This window comes from Coenobita brevimanus, chromosome 58 (assembly GCF_032717465.1).
Source record: "Coenobita brevimanus isolate Jiangsu-jjx chromosome 58, ASM3271746v2, whole genome shotgun sequence".
In the NCBI taxonomy this organism is placed as follows: Eukaryota; Metazoa; Arthropoda; class Malacostraca; order Decapoda; family Coenobitidae; genus Coenobita; species Coenobita brevimanus.
The window spans coordinates 22,089,775-22,101,324 of NC_137011.1; the positions used below are offsets into that span (position 1 = coordinate 22,089,775).

At 43.8% G+C, this 11,550-nt stretch overlaps 1 pseudogene; it reads left to right on the forward strand.

The window, feature by feature from the left end:
- Nucleotides 1–8,450: 8,450 nt before the first annotated feature.
- Nucleotides 8,451–10,769, forward strand: LOC145402682 (uncharacterized; annotated as a pseudogene).
- Nucleotides 10,770–11,550: the final 781 nt, after the last annotated feature.

The window sequence follows — 11,550 nt, forward strand, 5'->3', positions numbered from 1 at the left end:
CCATCCCCTTACCCGCACATGACCTGATCAGCTAATCAGACCAAATGCAGGAGAATATCCCCTCAGGGATGTGTCATCATTTATTCATTCACAATTTCTCTCCATTTATTTCTGTCACGCACAGCCACTGTTCCTTGCTTAACCCCTTAACCACGAGGCGTCACTTTCGTGACGCTCGGGCACAATGGATCATACCATGGGGCGTCACTTTTCTGATTCTGTGTTATTTTGAATTATCCCAGGGTTTCAAGTGGTGGCTGGTATCATCTATCAGTACTGCCAATATCCAACACTAGTCAGCACTCCAAATCTCATCTGTACTCCCATCCATTGTTGACATTTTAGCAATTTTCCCCCGTTCCTGACTCCCCTCCCTACCCCCCCTCCATTACCCTGTCCTCTCACCTCCCCGGCTGCGCTGCGCTAAGCAAATCTCCCCCGGATTTTTCCACAGATTTCATCCATTGAAATAAGCCCTATGCCCTATACTTATACAAAATAATATATATATATATATATATATATATATATATATATATATATAAAAAATAAGGTAAGTGATAGTGGTATACACCAGGAATTGGCTAATTATCACCTGACAACACCTCACATGCATTCATTCGCTACATTACCAAGGTAATTTCCCCTTTGAATTATGCCTTGTAATCTATTTCTGTAATAAAAATATATATCAGAAAGGAAGGGAGAAGCCTAAGTGACATTTCCATTCACCTGGAACTACCTATTTCTTTATGTATTGCCGAGATTTTCTACCAATAATTTATTAGCATGTAAGTTAGCAGCTGTCAGCCCCACTGTCACTGTCAACCCTTGCCTTCTCAGATAAGCCACGGCATTTAGTTCCTTGTCCTCCGCTGTGGTCAAAGCATGTCGCACTCGCGCCCCGCCATTTCTGCCGCTTCTGCGCCCATTGCAAAGGGCCCCGTGACCTCTACACCCAGAAAAACTCGTCAGGGAAGCAGGAAAGGACTAAGTGACTCTGCAGTGGAATGTGAACTAGTGGAATTATCAATGGTGATGAATGATGGATGGTGATTTTGACCCTTCGGGGATTCGTGTGATGAGCCGGGTGAGGAAATCGTGCCAGAAACTACTAGTACAAGTGCTCCAGTGTCCCAAGTTATCCCTAGCTCCAAGGGAAAGGAGCCGATTGTGCAGCAAGGGAAGGAATTTGGGAAGAGAGTAAAAAGGCGGCGGGTTAGCCCCGGAACAATGGCCCAGCGTGACCCAGCCCGCCATGAGTCCCAAGTTGATTCACCTCCTCGTTCCCCAAGCCCCACTTCACTCATTTCTTCCTCTTCTTCTGCTGAATTATCTCTGGAGTCTTCGTCATCGGAGTCACCACCAGCATCAACAGTGAAGGCAGGCCATAGAGGAAGAGGTAAATCCCTGACCCATAAAAGTAGAGTTGCTAGTAGAGTAAGGGCTGCTAGTGCTGTATGGCAACCTAGGGTCAGTGCGAGTGACCTTGAACGTGATAAATCTGCCTCACAGCCACCCTCCACCCTCACCCACCCTACACCGCCACGACAGGGAATCCTGGACGCTTTCGCGTGGACGGAAGGGTCCGATTTTGTCCCAGAACATCTCGATTTTGACGAGAGTTCCTCAGTAGTACAGCCTGCCTTCACTCTTGACGAGGATGCTGAGTGTGTGTACTTCCTTTTGGCCTTCCTCGATGACGAAGTCATGCAGCACATATGTAATGAGACCAACAGGTATGAATCACAACGTGCTGCAAGTGGTACAGGTGCAGCCAAGATGCAACAGTGGTCCATGCTGGGAGTGCAGGAACTGTATGTGTTCTTCGCCCTCATGCTTCTCATGCCACACTCAAAGAAGCATGAGTTGGAAGAATACTGGTCCATGGACCCCTTACTACCCTCACCCACCTTCAATAAGTAGATGGCCAGAGATCACTTCCAGAACATCATGGGAAACCTGCACTTTGCCGACAACGATGTACCTTCCCAAACCGACCCACTCTGGAAGATCCGGGAGATTCTGAGCAGAATGAAGGATAAGTTTATGACATTCTTCCACCCCTTTCAGAAGGTTGTCATTGAAGAATCCTTGGTTTTGTTCAGAGGACGTCTTAGGTTTGTGCAGTACATTCCAAGAAAACGACATCGCTTTGGAATCAAGTTCTTTGTACTGTGCGACTGTAAGACGGGGTACATCCTTGACTTCATCATTTATTCAGCCAGCACTGTCGATCTTGATAAAACACACCCCCTTGGCTTCTCAGGTTGTGTAGTGAAAGTGCTCCTTGAAAGGTATTTTGGTGGGAATCATATGCTGTGTACAGACAACTATTATACAGCACCGAAACTTGCCGAATACCTTTCAGAGCACGGCATCGGCTCCTGTGGCACCGTGAAGAGTAATCGTGCCCACATCCCTAAATTCTCAGAGGCAGGAACCTCGCAGCGACGAGACGGGCACCTACGCAAGTCTGAGAAGATGCTGGCAATAAGGTGACATGACAAGAGGGTCGTGCACATGCTCACCACCGTACATAAGGGGGAAATGACAGACAGTGGGAAGGTCGACCGTAGGACAGGCGAACCTGTGAGGAAACCTGATGCTGTGTTAGACTACAATATCAACATGCGGCTGGTGGAAGAGTCCGACATGATGATTGGAGAGATCGACTGCCTCAGGAAGAATACTAGGTGGTAAAGGAAAGTTTTTCTGCATCTCATAGACATGACGATGCTGAATGCCTTCATCCTGTACAAGATGAAGGTCAAGCCACCCAAGTCGTTCTCCCTGAGGTTGTTCGCCAGGACTTGTGTTCAGCAGCTGCTTGAAAGGTATGGTAGGGTGACAGCAGCAACTCCAAGGCGCCATCCAGTAACACTTCCCAACAGACTTGAGCAGAGGGCGTACATGGATCGGCACAGACTGGTGCAAATGCCTGCCACAGGCAAGAGGAAGGCTGCGATCCGCAGGTGCCAGGTGTGTACACATACCACCCGACGCACACCTGAGCACAAACGCACCTCTTGGCAGTGCGCTGAGTGCCAGGTTCCCCTCTGTGTTACCTGCTTCTTTGATTACCACAGCCAGAAGCAGTTCTAAAAGTGCAAGTGGGAAAGGAAAGTAATGTGAAAATAATGTGTAAATAATGTGTAAATACTGTGTAAATAGCAAGTGAAAGCAATGGATGTACAGTACATATGATTGAACAGTGTAATATAGTTTTATGTTACTGAAAGTGACGGTGAATAACATAGTGTAAGCAAAATAGAAGTGTAAATATTGAAAATACAATAGAAAATGTAAATAGAAATGTAAGTAATTAGTAATATAAGAATATGAGTACAAATACTTGATGTTATAACAGTGAAAGTGAATCCGTGGCTCTCTACGTATTTTACTGAATGAAAAACTGAATGACTTCAGTGACAATAAACTAATACTACTGAAGGAAACTTATGGATAAAGACTCCAGATATATATAAGTGTTATATAGTAATAGAAATATAAAGTGTGAGGGGTTTTATGAATAATAATGACGGAATACCAACAGCGAACTAGCGCAAGTGGGAAGGTCATACGCGCTTGAAATTTTCATTGCTTTCAGAGTGTTTTTTTTTGGAGTATGGATCCCAAACTACTTGATAATCATAGAGTAGTGTTTATAGTGTTAATATCTGGCTGTGGTAATCATATTACGGGTTGTCGGGAAATGTAAAGTGGAGACTTCCTTACCCAACTTCAGAGGTCTCCACAAGTCCTACGGTAATCGACGAAGGCTCAACAAACATCCCAGGAGAAAGCTGAAGGTATGTGCCACATGCATATTTAATTATAATATTCTAGGACTAATAACTGATTTTTGGCAAATATTTTTTGAGAGTCTGTCAGAGCCTGAATAACCCCGTGGGACACGCAAAACATTGGGAAACATGCCTGCGGTGTAAGGGTTAACAGCCATCCCTCTCACATCCAACGCTCTCTTCACACTATCCATCCATCCTATTCGTGGTCTTCCTCTCAGCCTTACACCTCTCACATCAGATCTAGTTATCTTTTTCACCAGTCACTCATTATCCATTCTTTCCATATGCCCAAACCATCGCAACACCCTCTGCTCAACTCGATCAGCCATCTCCCGAACAACTCCAGTTCTCCTTTTTACTTCATCATTTCTCACTCGATCCATACGCGTCACTCCACACATACTCCTCAGACACCTCGTCTCCATTACATTCAAACTTTTCCTCTCTACTACACCCGTATTCCATGTTTGAGCCCTGTATAATGCTGTCGGTACCACAACACCCTCATACAGCCTTCTCTTTACATCCATTCTACGTGAACGACATCTAAACACTTTTTTCATTCCTCCCAGCACCTTTCCTACTTCATTCATTCTAAACTTCACTTCTGCATCTATTCTTCCATCCGCAGCAACATGTACCCAAAATACTTAAAACACTCTACCTCCTCAAGTAACTCACAATTCAAAACTATATGCATCCTTCTACGTACCATCTACTGACCTCGTACACGTGACCACTTTATTCTTATTGTCATTTACTTTTAATTTCCTCCTTTCACACACTCTTCCAAACTCCTCTACCAACTGTCTCAATCTCTCCTTTGAATCTGCCACCAGTGTAGTATCATCTGCTAACAGCAGCTGCTTCATATTCCACTTGCTACCATCAACATTCACCAGACTCAGACCTCCACCTAAAACTCTTGCATTCACCTCCCTTACAACACCATCCCTATAATTATTAAACAACCAAGGTGACATCACACATCCCTGTGGCAGCCCAACTCTCATGGGAAACCAATCACTCACAGTATTTCCCACTCTTACACACGCTCTACTTACATAAAAACTTTTCACTCCTTTTAGTAACCTACCATCAAGTTCACACAATCTTAAAACAGTCCACAAAGCCTCCCTATCAATTCTATCATACTCTTTCTCTAAATCCATGAACGCCCCAAACACATCCTTGCCTTTTGCTAAATACTTTTCACACACCTGTCTCACAGCAAACACCTGGTCCACACATCCCTCCCCCCTCTCCTAAAGCCACACTGCTCATCACCAATCACTCCCTCTGTACCCTTTCTAACTCTCATAATTAACACTCTACCATACACCTTACCAACAACATTCAACAGACTTATACCCCTAAAGCTATTACATTCATACTTATCACCCTTGCCTTTATACAACGGAACCACATAAGCACTTGCCCTGTCAATTGGCACCATACCTTTCACAATGCACACATTCAACAATCTTACTAACCAGTCGACAATAGTCGTACCACCACCCTTCAAGCATTCCACAGCACACCCACCCATACCTGCAGCTTTCCCTGTTTTCATTTCCTTTACTGCCTCCTCCACTTCCTCCTTCGTGATCAAAGAATAATTCAACTCTCCCAACACATCTATTCCTTGCACCCTTCCATTCGCCACAGTCTCAGCCACCCTTTCCTCCTCTACATTTAACAATCTTTCAAAATAATCTGCCCATCTCTTCCTTACTGCATCCATCTCAATTAACATCCTTCCATCCTCTCCTTTTACTCGTTCTTCCTTCCCAGACTCTCCCTTTCGCACCCTTTTCACCTTCTTCCAAAACATTTTCTTATTCTGTTGAAATTTCTTAGTCAACTACCTACCCCACCTCTCATCTGCTGCCACTTTAGCATCACGCACTGCCCTTCTCACCCTATTCCTCTTTTCCTTATACCTCTCATATGACACCTCATCCTTCCTCTGCAGCCACACTTCATATGCACGTCTCTTCTCAGCCACAGCCATACTTACTTCCTCACACCACCATTCACTTCCTTTTCTTACACCACCACCCACTCGTCTCACACCACACATCTTCCGCAAGCCTCACCACAGCACCCTCTAACAACTGCCATTCCTTCTCCACGCTGCCATTTTCCTGATGTTTCACTACATTCCACTCATCTTTCAATTTCTCCTGATGCTCTAACATTTTCTCTCTTTTATCCAACTCAAGCACTTTCAAAACATCCCTGCCACACCTAACTCTCCTAGCTCTCACCCATCTCTTACCTACTCTTAACTTCCCCTCCACCAGGTAGTGGTCAGACAAATCTCCACCCTTCCCTCTCAGAACTCTTACATCCAACAATCTTCCTATTACATTCCTAGACACAACCACATAGTCCATCAATGCTCTATCAACAACCCTCCCACCCTCCTGTCCCACCCATGTATACTTATAAATATCTTTCTTCTCAAACAGGGTATTTCCAATCACCATCTCTCACTCAGTGCACGACCCTATCATTCGTTCCCCATTTTCATTCCTTCCAGGCACACCATGCATACCAACTACACCTTCACTGCTACATTTCCCACTGTAGCATTCAGATCTCCCATCATTACCACATTCACATTCGCTCCAAAACTCTGCAGACACTCATCAACATCATTCCAGAAAGACTCCCTCTCTTCTTCATCCCTTTCACTACCAGGCCCATTTTCACTCACAAATACCCACAACTCACATTCAAATTTCACTTTCATCCACATCAATCTCGACGACACCTCCTTCCATTCAATCACACACTACTGTACCTCTGGACTCACTAACAAGGCCACACCTTCTCTTGCCCTTCCTCTATCAACACCTGACAATCTTCCATTCACACTTCCAAACATAGACTCACCCTTTCCTTTCATCTGTGTTTCACTCAAAGCTAACACGTCCAACTTTCTTCTCACAAACATTCTCCCAATTTCCTCCCTTTTAGCCTCAATCGTACTACATCCACGCACATTCATAGACCCAATCTTCAGGGTACGGGGATAACTCAATCCCTCATCCCTTTCTCTGGCCTGTCTCTTTTTAGGAACTAAAAAACAGAGGAGGGGGTCCCTAGTCCCCTCACCCCACCCCTTTTAGTCGCCTAGGGAATACAGTCGCAGTATTCTTCCTAACACAACCTGGCCACAGAGTAGCAGTACCATCCCATAGTGTGGCCAGATTGTGTCCCCCCCGCCACAGGGGAGAAGAACCAGTACCATGTACCAATAAACAAGGCTCCACAGTACTGCACCACCCATTGGCCACCTATTTAACTCTTAAACAAAGAAGCATTGTTTTACTTCACTCAGACATTAAATACATAACAGTATCAATTCAGTCGATTATCAATATAAGACAAACCAATTCAATATTAATTGATATGCAAAACTAAAGAAAAACGAGCAAACTGCTTCATAACTTCATCATATTATTTTACGAAAATAGAAGTAAACAAGGTCTTTTTCCATTTATATCAAATATATTTGTAAGAATCAAATAGTAAAACAGTAGTTCCAATAACATCAAATTTAATTTTTATTTAAAATACTGCAAAAAGTTGCCTTAATTATTATTATTATTAATACTGTACCACAGTATAAAAACTTTAACACCATGGCCACACCACAGTATTGTTGTCATTGCTCCAGTAGGCAGCATAAGTGTATCAGGTGCTCATGTGCAACAAACAGGTCGCCATGTACTGTAGGCTGAGACCTTTCTCTATGAATGTGTTAGGGAATCACAGTCCACCAGAAGCGGCTCTTGACTGCTTCCAACATGACAGGCGACAGAATGGTGACATGGAAATTGATGAGGCAGTCACTGACACTATACACGATCACATGGACATGCTCGGTGGTGAAAGACCCCACAGTGAAGCGAGGGATAGGGATAGACGCCAAGATGCGAGAGATATGAAAGTGCAGGTTGGGTTAAATCACCATGGGGAAGTGAATAGCAGTGAAGTTGGGGATGAGGAGCATCAGGAAGTTTATGACAGAAATGAAACTCAGGATTAAGACCACCATAGAGGAGTGCATGAAAGAGGGAATTATTCAGGTATTATACGTCCCCAGAACGGTAGTGACAGAAACAACGAGGAAGCAGAACAGCCTCACAGGTCTGTGCGAGGTCATCCCACATACTGGATGGGCAAATCCAGAGAAAATGCAGTAACCTGGGTGAACACAACATATAGTGAAATTGTTGGATGATCGTCAACTAACCTTTTCCAACCTCCCATATGCAATGCTACAACTGACATGATCAAGGAAATCACTCGCCTAATAGCCAATTACAATAATAACTCACCCATTGCCTCATTCTCTCTTAAGGTCCTTGCACTGATACCACACCTCTTCCTCAACAATACCCGCCCAAGACCATTGTGGAAAATATTAAGGCCATCCAATGGAGAGTTGAAACATGGAAAAGAGGTGAAATCGACAACTACTTGAGGAAGCCAGTACCCTGCAGATGAGGATATGCATCCGAGGCAGAAGAAATCACAAGACTAACGATGTGACCAGGAATTTTGGCAGCAACAAGATCCCTGTCAACTGAATCACCAAATGGAGTACTTGACCTGATAGAATAAACAATGCAACAACTAAAAGAGAAACACCTGACTGGAAGAGAAGCAAGTGCCCAGTCAAAGCTTGACGGGAGGTACACTCCACCCAATCCCATCATATATGACAGGATAGCTGGAGATATGGTGTGGAGGAAGGCAATGCACACACAGGGAGGGGCAGAATCGTCAGGCCTGGATGCAAAATCTTGGAGAGTAATCCTCAGTAACATCAAGTTTGGGGAGGCAGCAACAGACTTATGTAACACCATTGCCTCTCTGGTGAGGAAGCTGGCTTCAAGTAAGTGCAACAACATCGAAGTACTTACGGCTTGCAGTCCAATCCCCCTTGATAAGAAACCTGGATGTAGGCCCATCGGGGTGGGTGAAGTCTTAAGACGGATAATAGGAAAATGCATCATGAAGGTGGTGAAAGATGATGTGGAGCAGGCAGTTGGCAACCTCCAAGTGTGTGCAGGCCAGCAGGCAGCAGTTCACTCCATGAGGAGAATATATGAGGAAGAGGAATGTCAGGCGTTATTATTAGTCAGTGCCTCAAACACATTTAATTCCATCAACCGGGAGGCAATGCTGCACAACATCAAGGTTAAATGTCCAGCATTTGCCCAATATGTGGAGAACACCTACAAAGAACCAGCAGACCTTTACATTGTAGGCAAGACAGCTGCTCACGATGTTGGTATAATCCAATCCACAGAAGGAACTACCCAGGGGTACCTTGTCACCATGGCCATGTACACCCTGGCTACGACAGTGCTGCAACAACAGATCAAATACGAGGCCACCAATGTAAAACAAGTAGTCTATGCAGATGATCTGACAGATGCTGGCAAGATGGAGAATGTGAGGAAATGGTGGGACCTTGTAACATCAGGTTATTGCCCTAATGCCAGTAAATCCATCTTGATCGTGAAACTAGCTTACCATCAAGATGCACAGGAGGCCTTTAGAGTCACAAACGTGATAATGACTAAGGAAGGTCAGAGGCATATAGGTGCTGTGACTGGAACTAAGGAATTCAAAGACCAATATATGAGTGATAAGGTAAAGACATGGGTAGAAGAAATTCATGTATTATCCAGCAATGCAAAAACAGAACCCCATGCAGCATACAGCACATTTATGTATGGTATAAAGCACAAGTGGACTTTCGTGATGAGGACCATACCAGACATCGAGTTCCTGCTACAGCTTCTGGAGGATGTAATTAGGGATTCATTCCTCCCATCAATGACCAATGGCCACATCCCCACACCAGACGAGAGGAACCTTCTAGCACTACCACCCAGGATGGGAGGCCTCGACATTATAAATCCAGCAGCCGTGGCAAGCTACGAATATAGAAATTCACTCAGGCTCACCGAATCCTTGTCACAGTAGATTTGCACCCAGGATGTGACGAGTGAAATCGACCACCAGAGGCAGAAAAACATAAAGACAGATAAGTAAGGAGAGAGAAACAAGACAAACGTACCAGCTGCAGCACGTAACCGAACATCTAACACCAGACCAGTGCAGACGAGTTGAAATTGCACAGGAGGTTGGGGCATTGAACAGGCTGACAACCCTGCCTCTCAAGGCAAAAGGCTTCCACTGCAACAAACAAGAATTTATTGATGCCATAGCCTTGAGATATGGGTGGCCAATAGAGAACCTACCTCAACACTGTGTCTGTGGCACTGCTTTTGATGCAAACCATTCAATAGTTTGCAAAAAGGGAGGCTTTGTTTGCATCCGACATGATGAAGTACACAACATCACTGCCAAAATGTTGCAGAGAAATATGCCATGATGTTACGATTGAGCCAGCTCTGCTACCAGTAGACGGTGAGCACTTCACCCACAGAACAGGAGACACATCAAATTAAGCAAGAGTGGATGTCAGTGCTCGAGGTTTCTGGACACGTGGGAAGAGGGCGTTCTTTGACATCAGGATATATGATCCCATGCCAGCATGTCATCGTGAACTGTCTCTCAAAGCTGCGCACAAAAGGAATGAACAAGAAAAAAAACAGAAACTATCAAGAAAGGATTCAACATGTGGACCTCGGTCAATTCACTCCCCTTGTCTTCACAACATCAGGTGGGATGGATCCAGAGGCGGTGAGATTCTACTCGAGACTGGCAGAGGCTCTTTCTGAGAAGAAGCATCAACCACAGAGTTCTGTTATGACATGGATTAAATGTTGACTGTCATTCTCCCTTGTGAGGTCTGCACTCCTATGTCTCAGGGGCACAAAATTATCAGCCCTCATGCCTGTCTCTCTGGTGGGTATTGATTACGAAGCTACTGTGGTCGAGAGTCGCATAGACCAGCGACTCCAATAAATTAATGTCTTTATTAACACTGAAACATTAATAATGATGAAATAAAGTAATATAAGTAGTAGTATATGGTTGGTAACCACAGCCGTTGGCGTGCTTGGAGCCAACGGATTGTAGTATGAGGGTCAGTGTTAGCCTTCACATTACAACTCCAAATGGTGAACTGTATTAGGAAGGTTGGTTTTGATCTTCACAATATAATTCCCCAACGGATGGAGGTGATTTATAGTGGTAGTAGTAGTCGTACTACAGTACTACAGTAGCAGCAGCAATAGTAGTAAAAGAAGTAGTAGTAATATTAGTAGTAGTAGCAGTAGTAGTAGTAGTGGTAGTAGTAGTGAAAAAAAAATTATTATTATTATTAATTATTATTATTAGTATTATTAATATTATTTTTATATTAACAATAACACGAACTACAACAGCAATAATACCCTTTCACTGTAAAGATTACCCCCATAAATTTAATATAACAGGCCGATAGTAGCAAGAACAAACTACTATACTTGTATAGGCCATCAGATTTCAAGGGCTAAAAAAATAATTCATAAACATTGATCATTATTTCACTACCGGGTATAAAAGGGAAAGATTTGAATTTAAATCTTTTCCGAGTTTACGGAAACTTAATATAAAGCCATAAAGCTTTAGTGGATTGTTATTACTAGCCGCTGCTATTTTTTTAATTACTGTTATGGTCTGGTGCATGAAAGCGCTGCAACTTTATGTGGTACAGTATACAGTATAAGGTGTTGGTCATATTATCATTACGTGCACAACAAAG